At 46.7% G+C, this 27,415-nt stretch overlaps 1 protein-coding gene across 2 annotated transcripts in view; it reads left to right on the forward strand.

Annotated features, from left to right (window-relative positions):
- The first annotated feature begins 240 nt into the window (after window positions 1–240).
- The window catches only part of SV2B (synaptic vesicle glycoprotein 2B), a 63,086-nt gene continuing 35,911 nt past the window's right edge, over window positions 241–27,415 (forward strand). The window contains exon 1 of one of the 2 annotated variants that reach the window (XM_040077656.1): window positions 241–293. The gene's annotated coding sequence lies outside the window, so the exon portion shown is untranslated. Of the gene's footprint in view, window positions 294–5,518; window positions 5,741–27,415 lie in introns of those variants that run through there. The other variant, XM_058422414.1, reaches the window with a different exon arrangement.

The following is a 27,415-nucleotide window of genomic DNA, read 5'->3' on the forward strand; positions in this document are numbered from 1 at the left end:
GCATCGCCTCGCCCTCTCTCCCTGCCTGCTGTGCAAGCCTCTCGCTCTCTCCGCCGCTCCACGGCTGCCTCCGCACGCTCCCTCCCCGGGCTGGGGACGGCAGGGCAGCAGGCAGGACACTCTGGGCTCCCTCCCAGCGCTGGGCTTCTTGGGCTGGGATCCCCGGGGCTGCATCATTGGCATGCGGCGCCTGGCAGGACTGCATCAGCGCTAGAGGAGATGCGAGCGCAGCGCCGCGCCGCGCCGCACCGCCCCGGCCGCCGCACCCCCCGCGCCTCCCCGGGCTGCTCCAGGTAAGAGCCAGGCGCTGCCTCTGCCCCACGGAACACGGGGGACAGCTGGCAGCCCGAGAGGGGTGCCTCGGTGCCGGGGAGGGAAAAGAAACTAAAACAAAAGGTGCCGCCGAAAAGGAAGATGCGCAAGGGCGCGGAGCCGGTGGCTGAGTTGGGATGGATGGGTGGGAGCTGGAGGGGCTGGGTCGGTGTGATGAGATTGGAGGGGTCAGGGCAGTTGTGAACGATTGAAACCGGCCCCGTTATGCTGCCTTCGCTCTCTGCCTGCTGCGCTGTAGAGTTTTAACTCGGGCTGGAGCAGTTTGGACCGGAGCGCTCCGGGTGTGTGCTCCGCCCGGGGAGGACTGGCAGGGGGAAGGAGAAGGAGTTTTCCTGGGGGCAGGGGCTGTGCTGTCCGCAGGAGCCGTGCGGGACAGTGGCGGTGGCGGCAGCCCCGGGTGTGCCGGTGCCTGCGCGCACCATCCCCGGCTGTCCTGCTCCCCCTGCCATTGTCACCATCCCCTCCGCGAGGGCTCAACTGCAGCTGAAGATGCAAAGTGCAGTTCGTCTCCCCTCTTAGGAAGGGTCAGTTGAAGCCACAGAGATCTGGGAACTGGCCGGGCTGGCTCTCTGGACGGAGGCTGTGGCGGGATGCAGGTGCTGTGGTGACAAGTTCCATCCTGTAACACATCCAGGCACACATCTCTGCAGGGATTGTTTTTTTTTTTTTTTCTTTTGGAGGACAAGTGTCATTCAAGGGAAAATTTTATTACGTGTGCCAAACTGCAGCAATATGATCCGTGACACCAGAATCCCGTTAAAAATAATGGGTAAAAGTGGCCCTGCAAGGATATTACTTGGCAGGGATGACCTCATCTCGAGAAAAACAGGAAGAGAGTAACAGCCTGATGGTGATAATGTACAGGGGAGGAGCATGCAGTGCTCCATGTGTGCTCCCTGACTGAGTTTGTGTTGGTCACTTGTAAGAACCCACTAGAGCTTATGGGGAACTCCTGCCATAAGGAGTTAGAGTAGGAGCTTCTGGCAGGCTGAGAGAAAGTCATGTGTCTGACATGGCATGAAAATTGCTGTTTCACGTCCTCTCTGTGTCCCTGGTGTTATCATTTGGGGGAAGGGAGAGGAAAAGTGTTGATTCTCTGATACTGAACATCCAACAGTGCTGCACTGACCATCCCAGGCACTGAGCCCAAGGCCTGCTGCTCATTTGGAAATGCATCTTAGTGCCTCTGCCCTAAATGGCCCTAACTCTTCATGCAGTGGGATGTCTTTGGTCAGACTCCTACAGGAAAACCTGGAGAAAGAAATGGGAGCAGAGGCAGCATCCATGGCTTCTGATTCTTCATCAGGATAGGGAAGCCCTCTTCCATCAGAAAGAGGAGAGGAACATCTCCCTCCACAGGTAACAGCACCTACACTGAGGCCCTGGCTCTCAAGAGGTCCAAGAGGTCCTAATTAACTTCTGTTGCTTCTCCTCCTCATGGCCCTGCTGTGAAAAGCGTGTCCACCACTGCTAGATGAATTCAGCTGGAGATCAGACCTTCAAGGACACCTTAGGTTTTCTTAACATAACTTTGCAGGTGCATAATGTGGGTGCTGGAGAACCCTTTGGGAGCATCAAAGCCAGAACCAGAAAGCAGCTGACAGGAGACAGCCTTCCACTTCAGCTGCCAGATTCTGAGAGGTCTGTTCCATGAAGCAGCTTTTTGCACCTATTTATGTTCTGGAATATCTTTAAATGAAAGTCTGTGGTACCTGACAACTCCTGATGGAAGGAGCTGAGCTGGAGAAGGAAGAACACCCAGGTCCTGAGGCAGCCCCCAACCTACAAGCACAGAGCTGGATGCTTCCCTAAAGTCAGCCTTGGACCTGCAGATGATTTCTGCCAATCTGGCTGTGTGCCTGCAGGCAGGGTGCGGGTCCCAGCTTCTGACAGCACAGTCAAAGTGTGAAAAATTCCGCGAGGAGAGGAAGAGCACAAGGGCTGGTACTTGGTACAGGAGGTACAGGAGTTTAGTTTAGCCTGTAAGTGCAGGGCAAAGGCGGGATGCTTAAGATGCATCCCTTTCATGCCCTGAGCTGGGAGCACTGCTTTGATGAAATGAAGTATGAGAGATGAAAAAGGCAGGAAAATTCCCCATGACCCATGGTGATGCTGTCTCACCTGTGTCCAGCACACTGTTGGGCAAAACCTGGTGAGAAGGTCTGGTTTTGAGGCTCACCCTGCAACCGCCACAGCTCCCTTCCTTGAGCCAAATGAGACCCCCTGGGTCCTGCCACCTCCCCTCAGAGCTGTTGTGGGTGGCCTCTTCCTGGCCACCAAGTCCCAGGGTTTATAGCAGTCCTGCTGGGGAAGCCAAAGCCTTGAAAATCTTCTTCCTGCATCATCAAGCTGGCAAATTGATTTTCCAGATCATGAGCTGAACCTCTGAAATTGTTCTCGTCTGAAGAGATTATGGAATTACTCCTGTGCTAATGAATGCTTTAATGTTACGGTGACTAAAGTCCCATAAGGACTTTAACTGCCAAGAAAAAAAAAAAGGCATTGTAGGAAAGGGGAGCCTGTGGTGGCTGTGTCAACCCTCATTTCACTGTCTGGGAAGGAGGAGAGGAGGAAAATGAGAGGCAGGTGAGGAGACATGTTCAGGAAAATAAGGAGAGAGAAAATGAGGAGAGGTGATGCTTGCTGTGGTCTTCCAGGAAGCTGCTGAATCCATCAGGAATCCCTCCTGCAGCTCCCCAGTTTATCCACCATCTCTGCATGCAAGCAGGAATGGTAATATGTTAACTATTCCTTTTTCCCCACCTCTCTGGCTGTACTCTCACCCAGCTCCTGGTGACCCTGGGTCCAGGATGGGCAGCAGAGCCCAGGTCCTGGGGCAGGCTGCTGTAGCTCCCATGGGATTGTCCAAGTTTAGCACTTCCCTCTGCTCTCCTGATGCACTGCTGTCAGGCTCTGATGGCACCATGACACTGGTTTCCAAATATACAGTAAGAAAGTATATTCCCTGACATTCCCTGACACCCCCACAAAGGAGTTTGCCGTTCATTAGGCAGAGAGAATGTGCTTCTAGGGATGAGTCTGCACTGATCCCACTGGTGTTCACAGAACACAGTCTCACCTCTGCTTTACAAAGCCTGGCTTCATTGCACTGCAGCTCCATGGGTTAGAACCCGGTTGTCCCAGATTTGAGCAAGAGCAGCATTAACCCCCAAGATGTGATGGGGGAGCAGCGCAGGGAAAACGCCTCCGTGCCACGGGAGCTGCAATGCAAGTGGAAGGCTGGTTTATATTTAGGTTAAGGGCTCTGCACAGAATGGGTAATCCTCTTTTCATGAATTATCCAGGGGATTAGACAGCTTTAAGCTCCCCCAGGCCTCCCCGGCTGCAGGCAGGCTCGGTGGGAGCCAGGGGGGCAATGGCAGGAGGGAGGGAGATGCCAGCAGGTTGCTGATGACTCATTTGGCTGCTGCCAGCCTTGCCAAGCGCTCCAAGAGGTCACCGGGGGCCCAGACGCGCAGTGACACCGGAGTGACGCGCAAGGCGAAAGGGAACAGCCCAATTAGGAAAGAACATGGAGCTTTATAAATAATTGCAGAGACGAGGAGCGTGGCAGCAGGTAGGAGGAGGGACAAGAGACCTGAGGCAGCAGTTTTTCGAAGTGTAATGTCCTCGCTAGACTTTTCCAAGCTGTTTCTCTAACCAGAAGATGGGATGCTTTTGGAACTGCAGCTGATCCACCCAAGGAGATGCTCCAAGCCCACTGCTTGGGCTGGCTCTGCAAATGCCGCTCTGGGGCTGCGGGTCAGCCTCCTCTGTTTGGAGTGCGAATGGATCACTGTCGATACTCCATTAAAATGTTGGAGAGAGGCCAACAGCACAGCTCAGGGACAGTGAGGGGGTGGGGAAGAATGGGATGCAAGCAGGGAGGCAGGCTAGATTGCACCAAAACCTGAATATTTCACTCCACTGTGGAGCAAGTGACCACAGCAGATTTCTGTTCTTTACCTAATGCACAGCTGCTAGAAAAAAGGAGTCCTGACACTAATCTCACCCTGGGGTCCCATTCGTGCCACAGAAGAGAGATTCCTGACCCTCCACATGTGGGTCTTGGGACAAAGCTTTGGTGGGGAGATGACTGAGAAAGGCTCCACTGTGCACGCTGGGCTGTGGCTGACACCCAGCTCCGCAAGGATGACCGGGGAGCTCTGCCTCCTTGTGCCAAAGGCAGTGGAAAAAACCAGCAGAGAGGACCAGTTCATGTAACAGGAACAGAGTCCTTGTGTCCTAGCTGATTGTCTGTCCGTGGGTTTGTGGTGGGGCCACTCTCTTCCTCCCCTAACCTCTAGAATCTGGGGTCTTGCTCTAAGCCAGTATTGTCTGCCTTCCTTCACTCGGTTTTCCAGGCTGTAACTAAGAAATCAGTGCAGGGCTTTGACTTCCCCAATTCTCTTCACATTTTACTACTGCCTAGACATGTAGCCACCTTGCCCTGGAGTTCATCCCCCTGAACCTGTGCACCCTCACAGTACAGCTCTTATCCCCCAGACTCAGCCTGGCCATCCTTGTCTGGACTGCGGAAAAATCAGGTTTATTCATGGGGAAGTTGAGTGCACCAAGACACTTTATTTCCCCTGCATTTAAATCAATTTATTCTACTCTCTGCTGCTTATACTATGTAAGCTAAATCAGGATTTTGACCCTGTGTTTTCCCCTGCCCAGAACTGGGACAAATTGAAAGCCTTGTTCTGCTGTTCAGCATCCTCTCTTTTACTCATATCATCTAGAGGATCATGTTTAAATACTGTCAGGGGAGTCTGAGTTGAAGAGGGAATAAAGAACAGTCTCCCAACTCACTGCTAGGATGGGGAATTCTGTGCCTGGCCCCGCAGCTCCTGCCTTGCCCAGACACACAGGCAGAGTCAGTATCAACCGTGCTGTCTGTGAAGGCAGAGTTAGAGATCACTGGAGAAAGCCTGGGTGGAAGAGGGAAAGAAAAGAAGGAAAAGACCGTGGAAAGTCTTTGCCTTTAATGTGAGCTAATGTCTTTCCTCCCTGCGTCGAACATCCTCAATTTCCTGTTTAACTTAAAGTCAACACATCTGTCACGTTAGCATCGCCCTCTGCCTGGTTTCCCCAAGCCACCCCCCTCCCATCTGCTCTCGCTCCTGCCTCCAGCCTCCCTCCACTCCCATTGCTCCCTGGCTGGGGGTGTGTGCGTGCCGTGGTGTTTTCTGCTGCCTGATGGACTTTGCCATAGCTCCTGCCTCGGTACCTACCTGGATGCGGTCGCAGCGGGATGATCGGCTTGGCTTGCAGAGCATTTACTTCTAATCTCCGGCTTGTGACATCCTAGCAGAAAGGGGCAGCCCACTCAGGAGCAGCTCCTCTGGCTAGAAAGAGGGGAAATGGCTGGTGAACGGTTGTGATGAGACAATTCCTAGTTCTGGTAAGCAATGATGCTTTTTTCTTTGGTCCCTTTCTGGGAGATCAGTCCAGATGCAAAAGTAATAGGGCTTAGCGGGGTAGAAAAGCAAAAGGAGGGAGCTGGGAAAGAGACAGGGAAAAAAAACCCAAAACCAAACGAGGGAAACTCATTTGGTTTGTAGTGAAGCTTTTCCAGGGGTCAGTGCTCATCAAAGCAATTTAATTACTGTTAAGTGAGAGGCTGGGAATCAAGCAGATCAATGTGTGTGCCTGGGCAGTCGGACCAGCTCTCACTCACAGGCAGATCCATTGCCCACCCTGTATCTTTTTTCCTTTGTGATTTCCAGCTTGGGCTGATATTTTCCATGTATTCCTATGTGAGCTCCTACCTGAATGCTGCTTTTTCTGCCCTCTGCTTGTTACTGCAGAGTTGTGGGAAGTCATTCATAAATTCCTGCCCTTGAGTTGGTGCATAAAGCCTCTTAATTTCCCTAGCTGATAAACTATCTCCATCCTGAACCTAACTGCATTTCTCTCTGAAACCAGTCCCCTGGTTCTACCAGTAGCTGATATAGAGAGAGGTGCAGATAAAGATGTTTGGAAGGAAGGGGGTCTCTCTGGACACTCTATTGGGACCATGAGCTGTCTGATATCCTGGACATAGGATTACTCCAAATGAGTGGTTTGCAAGTCAGTGTCTCACAGGATTCTGAAAATAGGTGTCCTGCATCTTAGCTGAGCGACAGCAGAGCTGTTATACCAGGGATGAATTTAGAGCCCTTGTTTAAAGAGGATCAGGGAATAATAAACCTAAGAGCAGCCTTTGCAATCTGGCTGTATTGAATCTGCAAAGGTCTGTACATAACATAAAACAAAGGAGAAATGTACCAGGGGAACTTTGGCAATTTTTCTAACAGGTTCAAAGATATGACCTTCTTGACAGACCTGTGTTTTACCCCAAAAATTGGTGCAGAATTTGGTTTGGGGATACCAAAACTTTTTTTTTTTTTTTCCTAGATTTATTTTTGATAGGCAGAATTAAAACTTGTTCTGGAGAACATTTCAGAGATGACTTGTTTATAAAAATATTCCTCTCATGATGTATTCATGCAGAAACCTCCACTTGCTAAAAACTCACACATTTCCTACTCTTTGAAGTTAGATACTGTGACACTGAGAGTAGGGCACTTTGGGGTTTGTGATTATTTTAGAGAAACCTAGATGTTTCAAGCACCAGTTATATTAAATCTAAAGAAGAAAGATCCTCCTCTCTTCAGCAGCAGCTTTTGACTTGGAGTTTTGTTTCAAGTGTGTTTCAGGGGGAAAATCTTTTGACCAAATCTGTGTGGTAAACAGGGGGTGAAGAGAACACAAGGAACTGGAAGGGGCTTTGCCTGACTAAATCCTGGCACAGGGCAAGAAAGAGAGAGTGCAAGTGCAGGAATTGCCCCATTATATTATATTTATCTTTTGGGAGTTGATAATGTGAGGGAATCAGCTTACAGAGGACAGCTTTTGTGTCCTTTGACCAAAACACCATGGTTTGTTTCAAAAGGTTGAAAATCCTTCATGCCACGTTTCCTGGGATATTGCTTCTGAGCACCAGAAATGTCTATAAATTGTTTTTCCTGTTGAATTATCTTCTAAAACCTGCAGTAATGCTGATGCCAGAGTATCTTTGCTGTCAGTTTGATGTTGTGTGCACTTGTCCCACATTCAGTCTGCCATGCTGGCCAATGGTGACTGTGCTTTCCTGTCCCTCTGCAGTGCTGCCTGGCACAGTTAATTTCCCCTGTTTAATTAATGGCTCTGTAATATTTATAAAGAGAAAAACCTCATACCCATCTGTGATAACTTTGGTGCTTCTGCCAAGATGAATATCTAGGGCCAAATGAATATTACAATGTGCTGGTTATAGAGATGTTTATAATGTCCTAAATTTCCTGAGGCATCCTGATTTGATAATGGGGAAGTGAAGGACTGATCCTAAAGTCTTTGGCTAGAAACAGAATAGAATGTGCTACAGAATTAATGAATGTTATTACTTTAATTGGATTTTAGTCTTTTCTTATGGACATTTGGATTATAAAGGATGGATTTCCCTTGTGAAAAAAAATAAAAAATCCATTTGGTAAGGGCAAGGAGTCATGTGGGATCTTAAATGAAGAATACTCCAGATCATTCCTGTGATGGCACTTGGCATCAGTCATCATCTCTTCAAGACAAGGCAATCAAGAAGATGGAAGGTGAAATCTTTCCTTGCCAGGGAGACTTCCACATTATTTGATTGAAATTGGAATCCTGTCACCTCATGCTTGTCTCTCCAGATTTTTCTTACCACATCTGCTGAATTACCAGCAGTTATTTGCGTTTTAAATGAGGGCTTCCTCCCGCACACCCCATCTGCTCAGCCTGTTTGTTCTTCCCGTGCAGTCACGACTTAGTGATCACGGTTATGGCAGAGGAAACTCACTGGTGTTGGGGGGAGAAGGAAGATGGGATTGTCTGAGGTGGCCTGGCAGATTCCCTTGGCTGTGCTGAATTTGAAAGAGGAGCTGGGTTAAATCCGAGGGAAGAACCTCTTATGGATGAGACTTCAGTCAGAGAAAGGGAGCTGGGAAGCTCAGGCCATTTTGAGGACAATTCTCTTTTTCTCGTACTGTCCCAGGGCATCTTTACAAATGGATGTCTCCAACGTCTAAGGTGACATAGCTCACCTGGGCATGTTTTTGACTGCCCTAATGCCAGGGAAGGAGAAGAAATTACAGCTTGCTTGGAGGTGGTTGAAATGTGAGAGTGCTGTAAGTATTCTAATCCCCCTCATTAAAGTTGGAGGGGCTACAAGTTTTCAGAGATGTTTTCTGCTCACCTTAGTGTGTCAAACCTGGAGATACGACTTCAGATAGAGAGGGATGCTATCGAGATCTACAAAGCTGTGATGTGGAGGAGACAGTAGGGCTGCTGACTTACCTTCTCAAATCCAAGACCCAGGCAACATCAGAACTGACTAAGAGAAGCCAGATTCAGCTCTAAGATGCCTCTTGGCATGAGGACTGTGTCAGGTCTGGTGCTGGGCAGGCTCCTCCAGGAGATGCTGCAGGACTGTGAGGGCTCAGTTCTCACTGGCTCAGTGTTTCCAGTCAAGCTCTGTGTTTTGCTGTGCTTCACAGCAGCTCCTGTGGAAGATGAGTTTGCAGGAAGCTGGAATTCAGCAGCTCCCGACTGGGTGATGGATGGAGCAAGCCCTGGTTCCCAGCACAGCAGCTGCCTCCTTGGCCTCCCACCCTCCCAGGCTGGGAGTAAGAGGCATGGTGTCCTCTGAGCAGCACCGCAACGTGGAGACTTTCCCAGTCCTGGCCTGGAGATAATCCCTGTGGGGTGTTCTGTAAAACGTGAGTGGGTGAATAGATCCCTGCAGGATATTTTTGACCCTGGGGAAAATGCTATGGGAGCCAATCTGTTTGTGCACATGATGTGCTTCCCACCCCTCCTGCTCTCGAGGTACTGTGGTGGCAAACTAAGGATAAGTCCTCTGTCAGGACACAAGTGGTGTCTCAGGGATCACTCCCACCATACCCCTCCTGGCAGCAGAGAAAACCTGCCTCCTCCAAGGGACAATTCCCTTGCCCTTTGTGGCAGGTGGCCAGGCTGCTACAGATTAACTGCTGTAATTATTGCAGCTTACAGGTTCCTGACCTCCTGAACTTATATCCAAGCCCTTCTCAGGCATGCAGGACTCTCCTGATTTCTCCTCTAAGCCTTGACACTCAGAGGAGACCCCCGTAGAGGAGGTGGTGGTGATTTCTCTGAGGAATCTCATTTATGTTGCAGTCCTACAAGCAGTCATGGTCCTCCATCTGGCCCAGCTATGCCTTGCTCTGCAGCTCCTGAGTCACTGTCCCCAGGGGAGTAGCACATCTGGGGAATCAGGTTAGAGGCAGATTAGATTTGATGCCTCCAAGGGGATGATTGAGGGTCTTGGGGACAGGAATAGAAGCGTGCAAAATTCTTCTCCAGCTGTACTTGGCACAGAGGGTGTGTTGCACAGGACACTCCTACTGATGGATAAAAGTTCTTTTAGATTTACAAACTGTCTTGGGTGAGTGGATCATGATGTTATTCTCAGGGCTGTAAATCCAGCAAAATACGTAAAATTGCTCTGGACTCATACCGGAATAAGAGATGGGCTACTATGAGAGATATTGCACCTGATAATGCAATAAAAAAAGAGTGATAATTCTGCTCTGTACACAAAGCCAGGGCTCTCTCTGACCTGATAGATGGGAAGTAGGAGAGGAGGAGGTGATTTGTGGCCACAAGAGGTGTGGGCTTTTTACAAAATGGCAACTGGTCCTCAAATGCTTTCAGTGTACTACAAAGGAGGAAAACTGACCTAAATTCCTCTCATCTGCTTCCCCTGAAAGGGAGAGTGGGAGCCAGTGGGATCAGACATTTCTTGAGGGGGTTCATTTGTCCTTCCACACCCCTAAACCAATGCACTTGCAGCCCAGTGCATTTCAGATGTTTTATCAGGACTGTTTCATTGCAGTGATCTAGTGTGCATTAATTATAAGCACGTGTAAATGAGGTGTTCAATGATTTATACCAGACCCAGATTGAGAAATCCCAGTGGCTTCTTCTCCTAATGTGTAGCTGCTGTTGAAAAAGTCAGACTTCCTGGCGTTGAGGAGGAGATGAGGAGTGTCCACTTGCAATTCAGACCCAAAATTGCTGGGCTTGGTGCAGGCTGAGCCCATCTCCAGTGGGGCCAGCACATCCATGACAATTCCTGCTGTCACCTCTGCCAGTCACTGGCCCTCTGGGGACTGTGGTGGTGCTCTGACGTTGGGACACCCTTGGGAAGACGGGGAATGCCTTTTGCATTCTCAGAGCCAGAGGATGGGAATTAACAGAGTAATTTTAATTAATCTTGTACTTATTATTTATCACTAATTGGATATGCTTTTGGTGCTTTTCTTTCTCTTCTTTTAGATAAGAGTGTTTAGGGTTGGTTATTAGTATCTCTTTTATAGTTCTAACAAGAGAAGATGCTTTGTTCTTAGGAGGTAAGACACTGCAAACCCTCAGAGATGCTGCCTGTGCTGCAGCCATGCCTGGATTAGAGCCTGGGGGTGCTGGGCAGCATTTACACCTCCAGCCCAGGGTGCCCAGCAGCAGGGGAGGGACAAACCAGAGCCTTGCTGAGCTGCTGGGTGCTGGGGATATTGCAGAGATCAGGGGTTCTGGTAGGAAACATTCATAGAACATTTCTGACCAGAAAGCATTTGTTGTTTTGACATGATTTTGGAACAGGCATGACTAAAGCAGATCACTTTGGGGTCTCTCTTTATGGCTTTATTTCCAAGCTACCCTCCTTAAGTATGGTGACTACCCACAGAATCTGTGCTGAGTGCTGCACAGCCAACCCATGACAGATGATGTCCTTTCAGCTCCTGTAATCCCTCTGACACACGCAGGACAAGTACTAAGGGAATGAGGAAAGAATAGGAAAAGCCTAATTTCCCCCCGACACACACACACCCTGCAAATTCTGCCGGGCCTTTTCTGTAGCCAAAGCTTTAGAACCCTGTACCCTGCCTGCTTTAGAACTAGAAAGAAATGGGAGAGAGCTCAAGTCCTGCTGACTCACAGTTACAGGGCACTGAGCACAGCAATTCCCCAGCCATCAGTAGGAAAGGAAGATTTACACCTGGGAAGCTTCAGGGAATTTGGAAAGGAGGAATGAGAAATAAGGTGCTTCAAAGCCATGCTCTTTGGAAGCTGTCACAGCTAAAGCAGAAGGCTGAAACAGGGCTCCCATTTGTCTTTCTCCAGAGCAAATTTGAGGAGGAGGAGGCAAGTTTTCAGGGTGGAGAGAGGCTTGGTGAGGATGAGAGTCCTCATCCCCTCGCCCACACTGTGCCAGGCAGCTGCTGCTGGTCCCTGCTGTTCCAGGCCATGCAGCTGATTAAATATTGAAAGGCTTTCGTTGCTGTTGCTTGAAAAGCTTCTGTCTGGATGAAAATGAAGTTATGTGAGGACAAGTCTGTGCTGGTAAAATTAGTCTCTGTTTGAATACATCTGGCCATACCATACAAACAGACCCCAAATAGTTTCATGCTGTTTAAGGAAAAGGCAGCATCAGGACGTGGGTTTGGGTTCCTCATTTTCAGAGCCAAGGTGTAGGAGTGCTCAGGGATGTGGGGATTGCAGATGGGGGTCAGACTGAGTTGCCAGAGAGCCTGTGGCAGTCAGAAGCTGTTGCAGGTGCTCAATGGCTGGTGGTGATGGGAGCCAACACCTGAGGTCTGTGTGTTCACACAACAGCTCCAGGCTCAGCTCCCACACACCCCCAAAACCCCAGCAGAGACAGTGATGGATGGAGGTGCAGGCAGAGAGAGAGGAGGGGGAAGGGATTTGTGATGAGTTATAGGATAAAGGCAGAGGCAGGAAGAGAGATGGGATTAGAGGTAGGGGCCAAAAGTGTGAGAGATTGAAAGGGTTGATCTGTGGGCTCTGACTGCAGGGAGTGTCACAGCAGCACAGCTTGGCCTGAGATATTTTGTCACTTTATGCTGTCAGAAAAAAACACATTTGAGCGGGAAAAGAAAGCTCCTTTCATTGTCTGAGTGTCCAAAACAGGCACAAAATTCTGTCCTGTGATCAAAGGAAAACTTTGGAAAAATGTCTCTGATCTCATTAGTGTAAGTACAACCAGAGAAAAGATATCAACTTGATTAAAATGCTGCTGTAATCTGCTGAGATGCAGGATAATCTGTCCTAAAACACCAGGACACCCAGCAGGCATCCAGCCTGGAGGAACAGGACAGGATGGGTAAAGAGCTGCTGGGAGGTTCAGACAGAGGATGGAGAGACAGGATTTCCATCCTTCCTGGAAGAGGAATTTAATCCTTGCATTGGACTGCATTTATTTTAATACATAATCATCATGGATAATTGTTTTCTGGTCGTTTTATCTATAAATTAAATCAAATTTTGTCATAATTTTATGAAATATTTCTAGAATCTGATGGTTGCATCCTATGGGAGAGAAGTTTGTAGAAATGCCTGTGAATAAACATGCGAGCAAAGCTTTGCTTACTCATGGCCTGAGTGAACTGGCCAACATTTGCTACACAAAACAAGGCATGTTGCAGCTAATTTTTTCATTTCTTTTTCCCAATGGTAAGGGAAAAAGGGATCATATTTATCTTCCTTGCTCAGACCGAGCTGATATGTCCACAGCAGAATTTGTGTTTTCATTATTCTTTGGACCTTATTGAAACTTGATTTCAAAAATTACATGAATCAGTTCCATTTATGGGAGTCATTAAGCAGTTTGTAAGTGTTTTTTTAGTGTTTCATGACAGTTGTTAATTGCATTTGATTAGAAGAGCATGGTCACAGCTGATGGATGGATTCTCATCTGAGCAAATCTGGATTAATCTATAGCCCTAAGGTTGTGGTCCGTAACATAATAGAAGTTGAATTAAAAATCAAGACTGCTATTAAAATGGGGTGTGTGTTCATGGTGAAAGTAGTTTGCTATCATTTTGGTATCTTTTTTCATTCTTTCAGAGCATTTAGTGTAGTTCTTCAGTTTCAATTATTTTTTCATAATTATAAGAAAAATTTTTTGCACTGGGAAATATTCCGTCTGGAACATTTCCAAAAGAAAATATTTCTTTTGACATTTAAAAATCAGATTCTGAAATGGTTTTTAATTCCTGCTAGATTTAGATAAGCCATTTGATTAAAAAAACCATCCAGAATTTCCATCTCCCAGCAGCATACTGAAAAATGCAGGACCTCATTGTAATTATTTAATTAACTATTGTCGAGGGTTTTTTCCCTCATATATGCTATGAAATAATACCATGATTTTGGCAGGCTTACAGCATCTGAGCCCGTGTGGCTCAGCAGAAATGCACGGCAAGTAAGGAAGCAAATGAAGTCCGTTACATCTGCGCTACACAGCTTTTCCCCCAAGTGGGAAGGACTGCCCAGCCTGCCAATCCCACAAATTGGAAATAAACCCCCTGGGTAAATAGATCAGCTTGGAGCAGACCCTCCCCAGGGGTCTTGATCTCCTCTACATCTTCCTGAATGAGAGGATTTTCCCCTTGAGATGCTTTGAGAAGGCAGCAGCCCAAGGGCTGTGAGATGGGGGCTCAGGGCTCCATCAGAGTCTGTGGCACCTGAATTATAGGAGACAAGCTTTGTCTTTTTCCAACTAATAAGTGTAGCTCTTGTTCAGTTTCTTCCTTTACTCCTTCCTTTCTGTCAGCGTAAAGTGTGTGGGAGGAACTCCCTGTGGAGGGATCTCCCCTGGATGGGAAAAGCTCTTGCGGTGCAGGGCCTGGGGACATCCACCCACAGATATCCACAGACACCCACAGATATCCACAGACACCACAAGGGAGCTGGCAGAGCCTTCAGTGGCCTTCGAACAGCAGCAAAAGCAGCAGCTCCTTGCCCTGCCTTTACAGCCCGTGGGAGGTGGCAGCTGGTGGATCCCTGCCCTGTGGGGGTACCGGGGAGAACGGAGCTGCTTCCCTCATTAACTCTGGCAGCGGCTGCTGAGTTAATTAGCAGGCAGATACGGGATACTAGGCATTACTAATTTGTCCACAGATGCAGCTTGAAGTTGAGTGGGTTTGGGGTGAATTTCATCCCTGCTGTTAGCAAAAATAATTTTCAATATCTGTTTCGAAACGTTCCAAATTCCTGTTTGAGCAGGAGATGCTTGTGCTGTTCCCACTGTGAGATTCCATTGTGGGGTTCAATCTACATGAGATTTCAGTTCAGAATCTCCCTGCATGGCTTCATTTCACATCCATCTGGCCCTGCTTGCTCGTGTCTGGACCTGTGCCTTGCCCTTGACAGGCGTGGTCATTCAGGTTTCGTCTTCTCACTAGAAGGGGAATCTTGCTTGCTCCACGTGAGGGAGATCCAGTTAAGCATGAGAGGCTCCTGAGAGGTGCCTAGAAATAATTCATGTGCTGTGGTTGCAGAAGCAGAGGCTTGTTCTGACCAGTTTTGTGTGGTTAAAACACATGAAGGCAAAGATCTCCCAGGATCCAGCTGATACAGAAAGGACAGGCAGGACCCTCAGTCAAAGCCTTTAGTAATTTCACAGGGAGAAGCTGTTCGGGTTTGCATGAGCTCAGGGCACTCCCATGAGAATTCCTGTCCTTGCAGCTGGAAAAGAGCCATTACCAAATGTTCATTACCACAGTAACCACTTAGCCATTGGCTTGGGGCTGTGGCATGATCTGTGCATCAACAACTCTATTTCCTGCCAGCTCCAGCTAGGCAGATGTTTTCTTTGGGAGTGGAATGGAGACTGTGAATGGTTTGGATTGGGATATTGTGCTGCATCTGCTTTCATCAGATGATTCTTCTGTAGGACATCAGAGATATCATCTCCTGAGTGGGTGATGGAAAATAGGTGGAGCAAAAGGGGAGAAAGGTTGAAAATGGAGTTACCTGTTAGTTGCTACTCAGTTACTCATCACAGAGGAGGGGGTTTCTTTTTTTCTCAGTGATTGCTGAGTCAAATGTGCATATCACACTTCACCAAACAAGCCTGTTCTGCATCCTTATGCAGAGCATTTCTTGCTTGAAGATGGAGTCAATTACTGTGCATGTATTTACCCAGCCCAAGGAGCCTGCCAGGCTCCCATCCATATTTCATCAGCCTCAACACTCCCTGAGGCTTGCAGCCCTTTGCTCTGCCTGCAGTGAAGGGCTCATCCACTGCAAAAGCAACAATGACTCAAGAGAAACACACAGACAGATGAAGTTCCCTGGATTTAACATCTCCTGGCAGCCTTGGCCTTATCCCCTTAATGCTGGGTGACATTTGGATGCTCTTTTCAGCAGCCAGGTACCAGCTGATGTTTAATCTACCTGCCACTGGGCTGATGTGGAGAACAAGCTACCCCTCACACCCTGTGCAAGCTGGAAGCCAACATCAGCACTGAGCCCCTCCTGCCACACTGTGGTGTCTTTTCCATGTTTAATTCATAGAAGGGTTAAAGCAAGGTCTCTTAAAACTTCTGGCTCAGCAGTAGAGTCAGTGCAGGCTCACACTTACAGGTTACTGCCAGCAGTTTGTCTTTGATTTTCATCAGCCCCACTGATGAGATTTCTGTCTATCCCCTCAAGATGCTGTCCTTCAGCCCCAGAAATGCTGCTGTCAGGAAACTGTCTAAACTTCAGCATCAGTTTGAATTTCAGGCTTTCACATCTGCTGCAAGTGTCCCGACAGAGCTGAGTCCGGCTGGAGAGTCCCTTTATACAACCCAGTGAAGCCATGGAAAAGAGAAACTTCCCATCCCTCTTTGAAGAACATGTTCTTTCCCTCTGGTCAAAGAATGTTCATCCAAAAATTTTATTCTCTAAAGAAAAGGGATCTGTTCTGGACAAATCAGAAACGTTTGAGAAGCAAATGTTTCCCTTCATCCGTTTACACTGAAAATTACTGAACCCACTGCAGAACCTTGAATCAGGGAAAACCAGCTAAGTTTTCAAGAAAAATATTACTTATGTAAAGATAAAGTATTATTAGCCCCTATTTTTTCATAGAAAACCAGTCTATTTTTTGGTGCTTTTTCCTACTTTATCAGCCTGATGAAACAAACAAGCAAGGAGTAGAAAACAGTTTGATTTTTTTAACCTTCAAAGTTATTCCCCTGATTTCTAGTAGGTTCCCCATTTTCTGGGCTCTTAGTCAGAATCATGTGGAAGAAATGATGCCTGTTCCTCTCAGCAGGGGTGTATTCTTAGAAGGGATGCAGAAAAGAGAGGTAAGGTGATTTTTCTTCAATAACAAATAGGTTTTCCAATAGTGATCCCAATTTTTATTATTCTAATTTTACTTTAGGATTGAAATACAGTGGGTCTTGGTGGTATTTGAATCCATCTGTGCCCATGTGTGATTTCTTTATATTGCTTTTATTGCAGAAAGAATAAATGATAAATTAGAGTTAAATCTTGGCTCACTGATAGTGCAGCTTGCTTTTCTTGCAGTTGGGATCAAGTCAAAGGAACAATCGTGTGTATCTGTGCAATGCATATCTCTGAAATCTCCAGTTCACATTGCTCTGGGATCCCAACACAGGTGATTTTATGGCAGTTAATACCTGCTGTAATTAGGAACCTAAATAAATATCCTCTGCTCTTACCCTTCTCAGAGCCAAACAGCTCAGGGGGCTGATTCAGATTGTCCAATTCTCTCTTCACATGGTCTCCTACAGCAAAGCATGGGTGATTTTTAACACCCTTTGGATATAGACACTGCTCATCAGCATCCCAGAGCTCAGGGGTGAATAGACCAGCAGCATGAGCCAATGTCACTGGTAAGTTCCTAAAAAGTACATGGAACATGTTAAAAGAATAAATCCCACAGAACAACTGAGCTAGAGAGGAGCCAGGGAGGGCAGGAAAGCTGGAAAACTTGGCCATGTTTGAGCAGAGAGGGTCAGCAGTGCCTCAGCCATCTGTGGCAGTGCAGCAGGAGATTTGTCAGGTTGGTGTGGAAACGAGCCTGAGAAGGAGCTGGTCTCTGGCTGGGGGCAGGTGCTGAGGGTGCTGTGCAGAAGGATCAGCAGTTTTACCTTCACTTGGCAGCCAGGGTTACTCTACCAGAAGAAATTAGCGCTGTCCACGAACCAAGGGAGCTGTCTGCATGATGTCATGCTGCAGGGGAACCCCTTGCTGCAGAGACCACAGGCAGTGCTTCCCTCCTGCAAAGCGCCAGAGATGGGAGAAGTAGAAGGAAAAGTCAGGCAAAACTTCCCTGCCTGTACCAGGGGCTCTGCCAGCTCAGCCTGGCTTTTAGTCTGGATGGGAGAGGTGGGTGCCCTAAATGAGCAGAGCAGAAGTGGCTGTTGCTTTGTAGGAACAGCACTGGGGCAGCCCTGGGGTTATAGAGGCAAATATCAGGGATGAATCTGGGTTCACAAAGCTCTGCTATGTTTGCAATCCACTGTAGCACCACTGTGCTGTCAGCCAGCTCTGACCACAGGGGAGTTCCCCCAGAGTTTGCAACATCCAGAGAGAGCAACAGGTTGGGAACCCTCAGGGAGAGAAATTTTCTCTGTTTTCAACAAGGGAGGAGAGTAATTTCAGAGCAATTAGGGGAAGTTATTTCCCAGAGAAAATCCTGCTCATCTCATAGTAAATTCCCAAGGTACGTTGCTTGGAGACAGCAAACCTCTGCAATCTTCTCAACTCTCCATCAAACCCTGGTACCCCAAATTCAGGCACTGTGCAGCTGGTGCTGAACAGAAACCTCCCACAGAACTTTGGAAGGAGAGCCTGGATGAGGACAGCTGGACAAGGGACTTGTTCCTGGGCAACCAGAAAGATTTTGCAGCCACCAGGTTTTACATTCATCACTAACGTGCCTTCAGAAAGCAGCTTTTTGCCTACCCAGTCTGGGTTAGCTGAAAGGCTTGATATCCCCGCTGCCGTCTGTCGGCCTTTCCCTGGCTCCCTGACAAGGAAGTGTGAGGTTACACTTTGATAAATAACTCCTGATCATCACCTCCTTGCCACTTTCTTCACCTGGGATATTCTATCCTTTTTCCCCTGAAGAGGCACTAACGTGAACTGCCTTGAAGTATTTGTTATCCTCTTGAAATTTGCCAGCTAATCCCCCCAGGCTTGTCATTTGGAGGACACCTGCTCTCACACTCCACTCCTTTCTGCAGATTCCCATATATCATCCAGGGTCCCTGCTTCTAGAAAACATCTTGAATTTATTTTGTCTTTACTCCAGGTGTGATAGATTGTCATTCTCTCTTCCCCGTGGGGAGCAGAAGCCATTTACTGAGATATCACTCTATCTCCTGGTGTCATTTCTGTGTCCCAGTGTAGCAGGTGAAGGGAAAAACATTCCACAGCCTTCCTATCACTGCTACCCAGGACTGACAGCCCAGGGAAATATCTAGCTTGGGATACCCTCTCTGACACTTGGCACCAGCAAATATGCCCAAGAAAATTTCTTGGTGTATGCTTACAGATCAGCAGCCTACACCAGAGTGAAGTTCTCTTGATGTTTGCCTCATGTCTTGAAGCACTTATTTCTTCTAGGAGAAAAAAAAATGTTGTTGAAAAAGAAACTCAGATGAAACTGACCTTCTTTCCCTCAAATGCATCCATTCCCTGCTTTTTAATGCTGCTAAAACCTTGCCTTTTATTCCCAGGAGCCCAACAGATTAGTATGTAAATAGGAATTTCTTCGTGCAAGATTTTAATCTCTCGCCTTTCAAATTTCTCTAATGTCCTTTTGTCTCCTATTACGAGACTGTGAGTCCATCTCATTCCCATTTTGAGGACAAAGAGACTGAGCTTTATTTTTTTTTTTTTTTCTCTTCTTCCCCATTGCTAGAGATATTTCCCTTGTCCAAAACATGATTGGAATCAGAGCCCGCACAGAGGGAAAGGAAGGCAGATACTGCATGGAGGCCCCTCAGAAGCTGCTGCCTTGTTGTGCCTTCCCTTCCACCCAACACAGATCTTGGGTGTGGGCTGATGTGGCAGCCACTTGGCCACCAGAGCCATCTGCCAGTGGGTGACTTCAGCCCTGACCAGGAGCCTTGCAGGAGCGCTGCCAGCGGACGTGGGGCAGGAGGGAGGAGTGAGAGCAGAGCTCCGTGCCGGGGAGTAGATGTGACAACACATTCCAGCACCCCTGCAGGTGCTGCCAAATTCAGGAGCTCCCCTGCCAGGCCTGGGAAAGCAGGGGCTAGAGGAAAGCCCATGCTCCCTGATCTCATTCGAAGCCAGCTGGAGGAACACTGCTGTGGTGGGGTTGGCAACAGGGGGGCACCTGAAGCCCAAATCCTGGCAGCCAGTCCCTGATGTGCTTTTCAAGGGCAGCTCTTTGAGGCCTGTTGTGCCTGGCTCTGCAGCACACGGAGCGTGGCCAGCTCTCCTGGAGCTCTGGACTATCAGAATGACAGTCAAAAGGACGGGCGGCCGAAACACCCCTGAGGAGCCTGGCGCGGTTTGATCTCAGCGTGGCAGGATGTGGACTGGAAGCTGGGTAATAACGCAGTGACAGATGAAACCCTCAGGTGGGGCCGAATGCAGCTGTCCACCTCAGTCCCTCAATTCACCTGCTGACACCAGGAGCTGCGTTCCAGCTGAGGTGTGGAGAGGGCTGAGGGAAAGGCTGCCTGGATCCCAAACAAGATTTTGTGAGCAGGCCCAGGGCAAGTGGAGACCAGCCAATATGTACATGAAGGAGGTCCCAGACTCCCAGCAGGAAGGAAGATGATGAAGGTCCTTGCTGCTTACATTTTGCTGAAAGCCATATTCCACCATTAAACTCAGTTCCAGGGAGTCCACAGCTGGCATTTCTGCTCTACAGCTCTGTATTTGTCCTGGTTTAGGGACAAGCTCCTTGAGCTGGATCAGAGTCAGGGTTTTGGGAGCAGGTAGAGGGATGTCCCTCACTTCAGTACCTGAAAGAAGGAGCACACTTAGACCAGGGACAATGGGGACAGATCGAGATACCTCTCCCCCACCTCTGAAAGCCAGAGCATCTCCTTTGCATGGGAAGCTCAAGTTTCAAGGTCTCTCTCAGTTACCTTCTCATTTTTAGGGAGTCTGATGACTCTTAGAGTCCTTACAGGTCTTCTTTTTCTAGGGCTGAAATGAGAAGAACAGGAGGAGAGCTCTGAAACATGCTGGAAATATTCTTGATTCTGATCAGAAAGACCACATTGAAGGTCATTCACAGGACACTATGACCACGTGAGCATAATTTCAACATCACAATGGTCTTGGCAAAGACAATCTGAAGTCCAGAAAGGTGAACTTTTGAGCTCTTCACCAGTGGTTACAAGATTCTCTCTTCAGTTATGCCTGTGTTTTCCCTTCACAATCTCTGACAGGTAGAGAAAACAAGTTATTACAGCAATTTTGCAGACAAAGGACTAAACCTAAGAGTAACTAAATGGCTTGCCTTAGGTTAATCGACTTATTTGTGGCATTAGAGAAAACTGTACAGAGTTCTTGATGTTGTCCAAGTCACTAAGCCATCTCTTCTCTAATCAAACCTGTCTGAGTCCTAACAAATGTCTGCACAGGCATGTATTTTTCAAATTCTTTTTTTACTCTTTTCATATTTTATAGAGAAATTCCAGGTACAACATAAGCAGAAGCTGCCTGAATTCAACTCTCCTGGCATAAATTCCCCTGATGGCAGTCTGATTTTAACTCCCATCTGTACTGTCGTGCCCCTACCCACAGGCATGAGTCACACTAAGCAATAAATAACAGCTAAATCCTTCTTCTGCCTCAACAGGTGATGCTGAGGATTTTCTCTCTGCGTACACACGGGGTGTAGTGCTACAGCTCGGTGATGTATTGTGGCTATTAATTTGGGGAGATGAGGCTTTTTCATCATTAATGTCCAACCTGAATGCAGGAATTTATTTGTGTGTTTGGGAAGCAAATGCAGAGCCTTCTCACTGCTATGAAATCCTGAACCTAGTTGGGCTTGTTTGCTTGTTTGTTTGTTTGTTTTTCTTTTTACTGGCTCAAGGCAACATTAGTTTCTGAGACTGATACTGTTGTGCCTTTTTCTCTCCCTACGTTTTTGACCTTCACCATCCTCTGCCTTGTCCTGCCTCCTCTCCTATATCTTATGCTCTGCTGGTTTTTTTCTCCCATTCTTTGGCTCCTGCACTATCTTCTCCTTGTTTCAGTTTGTTCCTCCTTTCCTATTCCTTAGAGGTACAAACATCATTTCAGAAGACTGTGAGACAGCAAATGCCCCATGGCACAGCTGAAAGCCACGTGACTTTGGGTTGTCAGAATATTGGCCAAGCTTAAGTCTCTGTGTAAATGAGCTCCTCTTGCAAAGATCTATCCTAAAGGCTCCTGCAGGAACAAGAAAGGAATGAGGGAGGCTTAGAAAAAAACCACTGCTAGGCAACCCAACTTTCCAAAATGTTAAGGGGCCCATTACATGTGCTCAAATTATCCATTCTCTTCTTCTGCAGGTGCAAAAATACTGCTGGGTGCTCTTTCGAGTCAAAATCCTCCATTAGTATAAAAACATAAGTATAAATATAGAGTTGCTACGTGTAAGGTTGCTGGTAAATCAATACCAACATATTTCAGGCCCTATGGCAATTTTTTTAATGACTTTCTTCAAGATGCTGGTTTCAAAAGCAGGTTCTTCAAAGGTCTGAGGATCTCAGATATTCAAGGTACAGCTCAGACAGGCTTTGCAAATTGTCTCCTTACAGAAGAGGACATCACTCTGTGGGGATGTTTTGTGCTGCAGTGATACATGGGGCACATAGTGAATTTGATAGCTGGATAATGGAATCTGTTGAATGGTCATGGCTGCTACAAGGTTCAGGTCTCCTCAGTAGTGTCTCATATTAAAACAAACAAACAAACAAAAAACCTAATCAAAATGCCATGAACATGAATGGAGCAAAAGCAATTGCTCCAGTATTTTCCCTGCCACTTAACCTTGAAAAGAGTCTCTTTAAATTTGCTTCTGCTTGCACTTGTATTTCTCCACAGGCAAGGTGCATAATGAACAGCGCATTTGCAATTTTGAAAGCCCTTGAGGCCACAATACAATTGTTTCAGAGGACTTATGCAGAAAAGAACGAGGCTGGATTTAGGTTGAGAACCACCCCTTTTATCTCATCTCATAATAACTGTGCCCCTTTAGCCTTGATCATTGGGCAGCCCCGAAGGAAAACACAGGGATCAAACCTATTAAAAGGCACGATGGAAGCATAAGGTTGGCTGTGTCTGTGACAGGCTACAGGGGATTTCTGGCAACAAGCGAGAATTCTGGCATGGCCACTGCATTTGTACACTTCACTGGAGCTGGCGAGCAGCTGTCTCGAGAGACTGATGCCTGAGCATCCTGGGCTGAAAAAGAGCTGTTCCTGATGGCAGGAGTGGTTTCCAGCCTCTGGAAATGTCTCTGTTAGAGCTCTTAATCAACACACTCCAATACCACAGGAAACAGGAGATAACAGCCCCGCAGAGGGGTCTGTGAGGTGCAGTAAATGATTTTGTCTCCATTAGCAGGGAGGTTGGTTGGTGTCCCAGCAACGGGAAGGTGATCACGGGCAATAACTGATGGGTTTTTATCAGTACCTGAAGCACCACAGTCACCTCCCATCTGAGACTGGGGATGATGAGGCATCCTGGCCACAGCAGCGTGGGAGCGCTGGGTAAAGGGTTGTTTTGTGGCACAACACTCTGAGGACACTTTGGCTGCGTGGATCCAAAGGAAAGGGAGAGCAAGGCAGAAAGGAGGAAAGGATGAGAGCATGGAGTGCTGGGAGCAAACAGACACAGCAGACCCCAAGGCTGCTGTGTTAGGTAGAGGTAGGAAAAAGAAGGAAAGGGGTATTTAATAAGGATAATTGCTCAAATAAAATCCCTCTTGAAAGAATGCAGTACTTAGAAATCACTCAGGGCTTTTCTGCTTTCAGGGCTCTGTCGCTGGAGCAAATCTATTCATCACAGCCGTGTATTAATGAATTAGTTAATTAAGCAGCTCATTATTTAATAACTCAGGTTGCAAGTGTGATGAAATAAAAATCCCCTTTGTAGCCAGAGGCACATCTTTGCCAATAAGCTAAGCAGTTTATAGTTAATCAGGGATGTTTGCTGTCTGACACAGGCAGAATCTGCTGAATTGCAAGCAGTTTACATCCAAGGTTATTGCTTACAGTCCTCTCTGGGAGCTTGTCAGGGCCTCCAAGCCCAGTAAGGTTAAACCTAATAAGCTGTCCAAGGGCAAACACACGTAGAAATGTTAAATTCATGAAAGGGCACTAGAGCACTGTTGTTCTGAATAAACATCCAATTTCCTATTGGTTTACACTGCCAGGTGCAATGCTGATAGTGAGGTTGGTTTATTAATAAGCAGTAAAACCTCCAAGATTCTAGCTCATTATGATATTTAAACAGACAAGGAAATAGCAGGAGCATGTGCTGGTTGTTTGGTTTTGATATGGCTCCCCAAGGTGATTTTGGGAAAGCTCCTTTATTTGCATCTACGCTGGAACACCTCTAAGTATTGCTTGGTGTCAGGTTGAAGTTTGTGCCTCAGCTCCACATTAAGGAAAATGTTTTGGGGCAGCAAACTCACCTTTATCTTGGTCAACATGTGGAGGATAGCTGGGTTTGAAGGTGGGACTAAATCCTTACCTTGCTTGTCAACAGGGTCCCTGGACTATGGGGGACAGCACACAGCACTTCTGTTTCCATGCTCAGACACAGTTTTAGTCTCTCTCTGCCTCGAGTCATGATGTGCAAAACAAACCTGAGAATTTTGCCCAGCCTTTGATGGGACTTGGGAGCACTGTAGGCTGCTTAGGTACTGTGGTAATGGGAGAGGAGGAGAAGAGGAAATAGATGTCTAGAAGAAGTTTAAAGACCATGAGTAATTTCTCAGCTAAAAAAATTGTTAATCTCAGTAAGATGGCCAAATTCCAGCTCAGGCATATGCATTTCTAAGTTTTCTTTGGGTAAATTGTCATTTCCACAAAACTCTGGCACATAAAATCAGACACTCCACTCCCACCAGCTCTCCTGCTGTGATTCTCCTCCATCCTCCCTGGTTTTGTTCTTTTCCCCTTCAGCACCTCCCTCCTGACTAAGCTCTCGGCTGTGACTTCTCCCCGTGTTTGCTCCTTGAAGCAAGTCTGTTCATTATTTATTAGCTACCGTACTCTTACACCATCTGTCTCAACTCATTATCCATATTCGCCTTGTCAAATTGACCTTTTATGGCCTTTCTCTGGAATCCTAATGTGTAGTCTGTCCCTCCTTATATAGATATGTGTTGCTAAGCCATTGCTTTCCAACTCCTACTGTTAAAAATTCCTCTCTGCATCTATCTCATGAACACCCATCTTGCTACTCTGTGCCCCTAACTTAAAAAAAAAAACCTGCTTATTCTGCTTGACTGATGGTTGTTCCTTGTTTCATCTGCTGCATGTTTGCTGTGCCAGCTTGCTGTAGCACATATTGTCTTAGAAATGACCTTTAAAGCATCTGCACCAACAGGGTGCAGGGTATAATCTCTCTCTAACAGTCTGGGGGACTTTCTGTCCCTTGGTTCATCACATAGTGGATTACAAGCTGAATTCAGCCCACAGCCACTTTGCTGTGAGAGTACCACCACCACCACCACATAAGGCAATGGCATTTTAGTGTTCAGTGTGCTGGAAGCCAGAAATGTCCCCCAGTGGGATGGGTGAGAATGAAAAAATGTACAGGCATTGGAACAGTGCAGCCAGATTCTTACTCAGCATAAATCAGGACAGTTCAATCTCACTACTGAACTATTTGTGTTCATACCCCATCCATCTCTGCTTCCAAATCCAGGGGCTACTGTAAATGCTTCAGCTTCAAAGACAATAGTTTCCCCTCACAGAGCATTGCGTAATGCAGGACTGCAGGATCCAATATGGCAATAAATATTTTCTCCTGGTGGAACAAACACACACAGCGTGCACCTGCCCAGGAATGTGTAAAACCCACCACAGATCAATAGAGATTATCCAGAAACTGTAGGAGAACTTCAGTTCAATAAACCCTGTAGCAGAGAATTTTGAACTAAAATCCTTTCTCTAAATAATTAATCAGGGCTGCTGGTAGCACACTAAATACTCCAGCTCAGGTATCCCTGCATTTCTTGATATACCAGGACTGCATCTGCACCAATTTTTCCAACCTACAGTGTGGGAGCAGTGAATAAATGAGTCCCATCCCAGAGACCCTGGCAGCATCTTTGAGGAAATCAATGTTTTCCACACTGCACAGAGGATTTTACCCTACTTGTCCTACCTGTGCTGTAGGGGAGCAATCAGCAGGTGTCATCTGCACTGCTGAAAGTCGGTTCTTTGAACCAGATGATTTCAAGTCAATGACTTTCAAATACCTTGCTCTTCTTTACAGAATCTGTGGCACAGATAGCTTGCTTAACAAGCTCTGTGGAGAGATTTTGAACCTGTGTTACATATCTATCAAACAATTTCTTAATAATAAAAAAAAAAGTTTCAGGAGAAACTAGCTTTTTCCTTAGTTTTCACTTAATACTGTGCTCTCCTCTGAGGCTACAACAAAAGATACCTCTTTTTCCACAGTCCAAAGCAAATTCTTTTTAAAGGTAAGCTCTGCTACAGACTTTGATTTTTAAATCTCTTGCTGCCCAGACCCAGTCAGCCTCGTATGTCTGCAGCCACAGTTGATAGTTGTAGCCATTAACACATAATTTTACACCTGAAAAACATATTGACATGCCCTTCCGTGTAATTTTTTGTCTTTGGTGGCAAAGTAGCTAATTTTTGCTTCCAGCTACCATGTCATTGATTAAGAAAACTAAACTCATGTACCCTCCTTGATTTTTCAGAACAAGAGCTGGAAAGAGCCCTCAGAAATTATTCTGGATCTGATATTGCAATGGGTTTTCAACAGTCCCCTTTCAAGAATGCTTGATAACCATGGTTTCTTTTGGACATTAATTGTGAAGACAAATTTTACTTCCAATCTTGTGGGACTGGAGAAGAATCAAAGTGGAATTGTTTTCCTAGTGATGCATATAGTATTCCTTTACCTGTGAAAACTTGTATCCCAAGGGCTGATCTATATTAAAAAAAGAAAAAAAAAAAAAAAAGAAAAAAGAGAGACCAGGCCTTCAGCTGATTAAATCACACTGATTCAGTGGCCAGTGTTCAAATCTGAGAACATCCTCCTGGAAATTCCCCAGGGACACAGTGCTCTTCACCACCATTGATTAGGATATTTGATGGAGATGGGAAGGAAGGAAAGTGACTGCTGAAGACCTGCAAGAGATCTCTTTTGATATAATCACCCCCTAAAATAATGTTCAGTCACTGGTGTGGCTTGGGTTGGGTTGAGTTGACTTGGGTTGGGGTTTTTTTGACTGAGTGATGTCCTCCACAGCCAACTTCTTCAAAAAGTGTTTCAGAGTTCTATGCTCTGAGACTTTTCTCCTGTTATTTTGGCAGTGAACGAGAGATGCAAAAAGTCAAGCAAGAATTAATAAGGCTTAGGGCTGCTCTCTAACAGAGATGGCACCAGATGTATTGATAATCTTGGATATGAAGGCAAGAGCTACTGTTATTACAAAGCATTTTTTCCACAGTTTGCTGATCAATAACATGTCAGGGCTTCCATCTTTCCCTGGACGTTTCATCCTTATTCTGAGCACAGTTTGGACCATTAATCCCTGTTCTTGTTCCTTGACTTCCAACTTCACTTGGTTTCTGCCTTTTTGTATTCAAAGCCCCCTCATTTCCTTTTTCTACCTTCCCTCACACAGAAATTCACTTCAGATCCTGCTGCTTTTTGCTCTGCAAGATCCTTGCCAATAACCCAGCCTTGCCATCTGTCCAGGAGAATGATGATACTGCTCAGCTCTCTTCTGGATGTTGAATTGTGTGGCTGGCTGCAGCAGCAATTTTAATGTGAGCAAAAAAAAAAAAAAACACAACCTAAAAACCAACAACAACAACCCCCAAAAAACACCCCAACAACAATAATCAAAGTCCTGTGAAAGAAAAGCTCTTTTCTGCCTCACAGAGGTCAGATAGTTTTAGTCATATGCATATAAATAGCAGGATTACTTTTCCTATATTGTATGACTCCATATTGTCTTCTTAAAGGC

The sequence above is a fragment of the Hirundo rustica genome, chromosome 13 (genome assembly GCF_015227805.2).
Source record: "Hirundo rustica isolate bHirRus1 chromosome 13, bHirRus1.pri.v3, whole genome shotgun sequence".
Taxonomy (NCBI): Eukaryota; Metazoa; Chordata; class Aves; order Passeriformes; family Hirundinidae; genus Hirundo; species Hirundo rustica.